We start from the raw sequence: 6,035 nt of genomic DNA on the forward strand, positions 1-6,035 counted from the left end.
CTTTGCTGTAGCTTCCCTCCGGGGAGGCTGTTGCTGCGAGACCTCAGGCTGCTTCTGCAGGAACTGGAGAGTTCGTTTTCCTGTTCCGTAGGAGCAGGTTGGCGGGGTGCTTGTGGGAGCAGATCGGGACGTTACGAGCAAGCTGGGCTGCCAGTGCCTTTTTACTTTTTACAGAAGTTATTTACAGTCGTATCTTGAATATAATTAAGCTTCAATTCATTAAAATCCGAGTGAATGGGCGATTTGCAGTGGAACTTTTACAGACCTCATTCCTGGGCTTCCCTGTTGACTTTGCTGCCTTAATTGGGTGTTGATGTGAAAGGAGTTGGAATATTTTGTCCTTAATACGTTTTGTAGGTAAGGTCTTCTGTAAGTACTTACGTACTTATAAGTACACACTGTGCAAACTTAGCCTTTATTCCGCGTGCTCTTAAGCGTGGTCGTAAGCGTGTGAAGTGTTGCTGCCTGGGTTGTTTATCCCCGCTGGTGGGGGTAACCAGCCTTACCTTACCCCGCCGGCTCGCACCTCTTCTGAACGCTGATGCGGTTTACCCTGAGTGCCGTTGAGATGTGAGTATCCCATGCGGGAGGGATGCGGTTTTCCTTATAGAGGGGAAAAGATGAAGCAGGGGGTTCTTCATCTGTATTTTAGTTGTCTTCTACTGACCTCAGCGTGCTTTTGTCAGTTTCTTTTCAATGGAGAAGTTCCAGCAAACGAAAGGGGTATTTACAGTGGAAATAAGTGGTGTTTTATCCTGCTGGCCTGAAATAGAGAAATTACCTGGCAAACAGCAGACTGAAAAAAACTTTCAGCTAATTAAGTTCTGTCTTGTTGCTGTACTTCTGAATCAAATAGATGTGTTTGCTTATAAAATGTAAATGAATCTTATCATCTAGAATACCAGTTCTGACACGATGGTACACTACATTTTCTATAGTGTGGGTTTTTTTTTTTTTCCCTGTGTAGTTCAGATAAAGGTATTTAAGGTTAGTTAGGGGATTTAACCTGTTTGTTTGGCAGACTTGCAGGCCCTTAACTTTGTTCTTCCCTAAAACAAAACGTAATTGAACCTCAAAAATTTTTCCTCATCCAGGTTACTTATGCAATAAACAGTTCACTTCCTGTGGTAGTTTTTCACTTTGTATTAATCTCATAGCTTTAAAAATGTATTTAATCTGTTTGATGTGGTGTATCAAAACTGAGTTTCCAGACTGCATCTGGGAAGTGTGTCCTGTGAAAATAGGATTGTTTATGCTTCTGTAGTGACTATACGAAATTATTCTGCGGTTGGAGGTATCAGAGCTGCATGTACTTATTATTACATCTTTATTAAAATACAGTTTTAAAGGCAAAATATTAGGAAGTCTTCTGGTGTTTAGGATGAGTTTAGTTTAGTTATGATTTGGAGACAATAATAGATCAAATGTGAGGAATTGGGAAGTGGCAGTGGTTTCTCTTCTCCAGTATCTTGTAATTACAAAACCACCCTTTTTCTTTCAAGAACAGGATACTGATCAGCTGTATTAAGTATCTCTAACTTTTTTTTTATAAGGCCTACCAGCTAAATGGGCTTTATCAGTCTATTTTAAACAAAATATATAGCTAGTTCTCGTTCCTTACGTTTTTCTTTTAACTGATACTTTTGGAATGACACGCGTGAAAGTAATAATGTGATTAAAGGCACAGGAAGAACAAAGGTGTCAAGGAGTTTGGGGTGCTGCTTCTTTGGAGTTTAAGCGCATTCATTCAACTGGAAAAGAATTCCAAGAGCTTTCTGTCAGTTCTGGGTAAACCCAGCACACCCACCCGCAGTGTGTGAGGAACAGAGCTGACACAGTGCTTGGGGAAGGAGTGGGACAACGCTTTTCAGTGGCAGACTGGTTAGATGATCTTAAACCGATTGTGATACCTGGGGGTTATTTAACAATGAATGTGGGATGGGGTGTTCCCAAGGAGCAACAAATCTGCCCTGGAAGAGCAGGCAGAAGTTTAAGTTGTAACATGCTCTTTGCTTTGCTTCTGGGCCTTTGACTTTCTCTCAGTAGTGTTTTGAGACTTACAGAATTGTTTTCCCTGACCTATTAAAAGGCAATAAAGTAACTTTTATCTAATTGTTGTATACATTGTGGCAATCCTTAATTTGATTTTTTTCTGTGTATGTGTGCTGTGCAGGCATTTTATTGTTTCCTCAGTGCTGCTGCAGAACCAGTGCAGTGAAATCACACCTGCTGCCTCTGAGCTTGTTTTTCTAAGCATAATTCTGAGTGGCCTCCTAGATGTTGTCACTGGGATTCTAGGGGTTTATGGCCCAGAGCTGAAATAATTCAGTGAAGAAAAGTGTGTGTTTAAGCTAAATAGTTTCATAAATGAAAACATACTAGTAAGAAAATAGTTAAAAGCTATGCTGATGATCACAGATAGACAGTGACTGGAAGGAACATCTGTCCCTCCCTGTGACCTCGGGTAAGCCACTTACAATTGAATGTCTCCCCTTCAGCACAAGGAGAATGTAGAAGAGGATACATCACGCACAAATCCATGCTGTAGAATTGGTTTGGGTTTTGGTTATTTAGAGAGCTTTCTGAAAGCAGTACTTTCAGAGGAAGTTCTGAAACTCTTAGTAGTAAAGTACTCAGCTGTGTTTGAAAATACAACTGAATTAATTTTGATCAGATTTACCTCACCTGTTATATTTAGGGCTAGTGTTCAAGAGGTATGTTCATTACTTTAAATGAATGAGTAGGATTTTTCCTAAGAAGAGGTGCAGAGAAAATTTGTAGATATTAAGTATGCAACACTTCCAGAATATTACAAATGTGCTCACCAGTACATTCTCCTGGGATATTTATTGTACTGCACTGTCCTTCATCTGTTGCATAAAGCATTTCTGTTTGAACGCAGTTCACTGTAGCTACCCCTTGTCTATTCTTCTCTCGTTTATTTCTTTATCTGGTGTTTTTAAGCATGTCTGCGTGTAAAAGCTCAGCATACATCTTAGGGAAGCTTTTTAGTATGAGATAGGCAATAGCCACTTTTGGCTTTGAAAGAGGGGTATTTTGTACGAAACAGGCGTACTCTGTAGATATGGGAAGGTGACACTTTTTTTGCTATTTGTGTGTCTAGTATCCTGTTTCTGCGTTGTGTGGTGGAGTTGGGAAGGAGAGGAGATACATTAGTAAGTCAGACCTGTCTTTGTAAAAATGTTTACTCAGATAACTGTAGGGCACGGAAATCCATGACAGACACACAGTTAAGATTTTCATACTTCAGGGAGGTTTATTACTTGATCTGACTTCATGTACATCATAACTAATGTAATTACAGTGTTTTCCTATGCTTTATGATCTTCCCTATAACATTACTATCCTGGTTAACTTTTAACATACCAATGCTTAACTAAAATCTGTTAGTAATTTGATATTTTCCTAAAAAATGTTTTTTACAAATAATATCCTTTTCAGTAGTACAAAAATAGTGGTATTTTATGAGAAGCAGGGCCTAGATTCCAGTTTAAGTACGTGGTTTGTCATGCTTTCTTGTCATCTCCATTAATTCTTCAGGTGCCATGCTCTTTGAGTGAAGGTGTACAGTAACAGAAAATAAATGGAACAGTTTCCAACAGAAGGGTTGTTCATGGTGGTGTTTGGGTGGCATTTAGCTTGCAGAGGTCATTGACAACACGTGTGCTGTTGAGAGATGCAGTAAACCTACTGTGAAACAGCAGTATTGAAGTACCTTGCAGGCTGTTGGGAAGGTGGTCTTCTCTCTTACCAGGTGTTTCCTCCCCACCCCATTCCTGGCTGTACTGTTTTGTACCACCGCTCTTGCTCTGCATCTCTTTTATTCTGAGTTGGTTCAGCTTCTGTTCAGTAGCAAGTTAGTGTTGAGTGTGTGAACTTTCAGCTGGGTTAGTGACTCAAGGGCTCTGTAGAGATGTTGTGAATGCTGAGGCTGACCTGAAATAAGCAACAGGAGCAGCAGGAGAAGAGAGCCATCATACTGATCTGATCACTGTCCAATTTCATTTTTCAAACCAGAATGTCAGACTTAAATTGCCTGTATTACAGCCTTAAAATGGTTCTTTTTGCTTCAGTCTGTTTTGGGTCTGAGGTGCTAATTACCTAGTAAATGTTCATCTCTTGTGTTCAGAAGGCTGCAGGGGCTGTATTGTTGGAGGAAAAATACTGTTGTATTTCAGTAGTAGGGGCTCCTTAGCTGGTACCTTTTGTGATGCTGTAGCTTGTGACTTAACCCAGGGTAGGACACACCTTTGCAGCCTAGAAGAAAGTACTGTTTAGAAATTGTATTGTTATATATAGACAAATTTCTTGACTACTTTTCTGTATTTAAAGCATTAAATATTCCTCTGGTTTAGGTCTTTACATTTGGACTTAAATGAAGCAGCTTGATTTCTATCTACACAAGACTTTTAATGTTTCAGCAGCTTTTTAATGATACAAAGCAGTCTTAAAAAAGCATTCATTGTTGCTTTAGAGGAGTTCCACTAGCTTAAAATGAAGTACATGGTTTCGGATATTGATATTGTTGATGCCAGTTTAACTGTAGAAATGTCCATATAAATACATATATTGTAAATTCTGCAGTAATCTTGGGAAGATGAAGTAATATTGTAGAGGTTGCAGTCAAGGTCATGATTGCTTTAAGGGTCATGGGAAACATGCTTCACTTTAACCTCAACCACTAGTATTTTCTTACTTGTGCCTTGGAGAGACTAGCTTTGGGAAAACAAAAGTACAGTGTAAAACTTCCTTTTCCTTTCTGTGGAAGATTGCCTCCGACAATTACTACTCACTCATTTTTGAGTGTTCCAGGAGCAGCTTGCTGAATGTCTTGGGTTATAAAAGTGATTACTTCTGTTTAACATTTGCTGCCAGTAGGCTGAGGCGTTTCTAAGTCTGCAGAGATCACAAGTGATGGAACTTGAATTTGCAGTAACAGTAGACAGGCAGAGAGGAATTTTATCAACAGACAACAGGAAGACAGAATGGCTAAATTTTAAGCTTTTACCAGACTGAGAGATGTCTTTGCCTTCCAGAAATGCTCTTTTAATGTTTTTTTTTAATTTTATGACACTGAACTCTCAGCAAAATGTGTTGATTGTACTTGGAATTTTCTTGTGGAAAAAAAATGTAGTCTGTTTTTCAGTGAAGTAATGTATTTCTAATCTGCAGTTTTCTCATCTGCTAATTACACCAATGTGGAACTTGTTGAGCAGTTTTAACCAAGCTTAGATTTGTATGCCTCTGAAGACAGGAACCTATATACTTCATAAAAAAACCAATTTAGGTATAGTAGGTATGTTAACTATCTACAGTGAAGGATGTTACCTATTCTGTGTGGTAGTATCCTGGAGCTGTTCAGCTTGCAACTTGTAGTACTGGGTGAGCACCAGTACATCTCACTGTTTCGCTAAGTGAGGAGTGAGGGAGGGAGCTCTGTTGTGGGAAGAAACTAGGGGTTTTGCAAAAACAGAGAGCTCAAGATGTGACAGTGTCATGGTTTAGGCCTGGCTCGCAACTGAGCACCAGGTGGCCACTTGCTCACCCCTACTCCGGCAGAATGGGGGGAAAAAATGTGAAGAAAGGCTGGTGGGTCAGACAAGGACAGGGAGGGATCACTCACTGCCGAAGATCACAGGCAAAACAGACTGGACTTGGGGAAAAAATAATTAGATTTATTAGCAATGAAATCAGAGTAGGATAATGAGGGATAAAACCAGATCTCAAAAACCCCTTTTCCCCAGGCTCAGCTTTGCTCCCCATTTCTCTTCCTCCTCCCACCCCAGCAGCGCAGGGGGATGGGAATGGGGATTGGGGTCAGTCTATCACATGTTGTCTCTGCTGCTCCTTCCTCCTCAGGGAGGATCCTCACACCCTGCCCCTGCTCCAGCCTGGGGTCCCTCCCATGGGAGACAGTCCTCCACCAAATTCTCCAACGTGAGTCCTTCCCATGGGCCGCAGTTTTCTCCTCCAACTGCTTCAGTCTGGGTCCCTTCCATGGTGTGGGGTCTTTC

The sequence above is a fragment of the Eurypyga helias genome, unplaced genomic scaffold, assembly GCF_000690775.1.
Source record: "Eurypyga helias isolate BGI_N326 unplaced genomic scaffold, ASM69077v1 scaffold15527, whole genome shotgun sequence".
NCBI classification, from domain to species: domain Eukaryota; kingdom Metazoa; phylum Chordata; class Aves; order Eurypygiformes; family Eurypygidae; genus Eurypyga; species Eurypyga helias.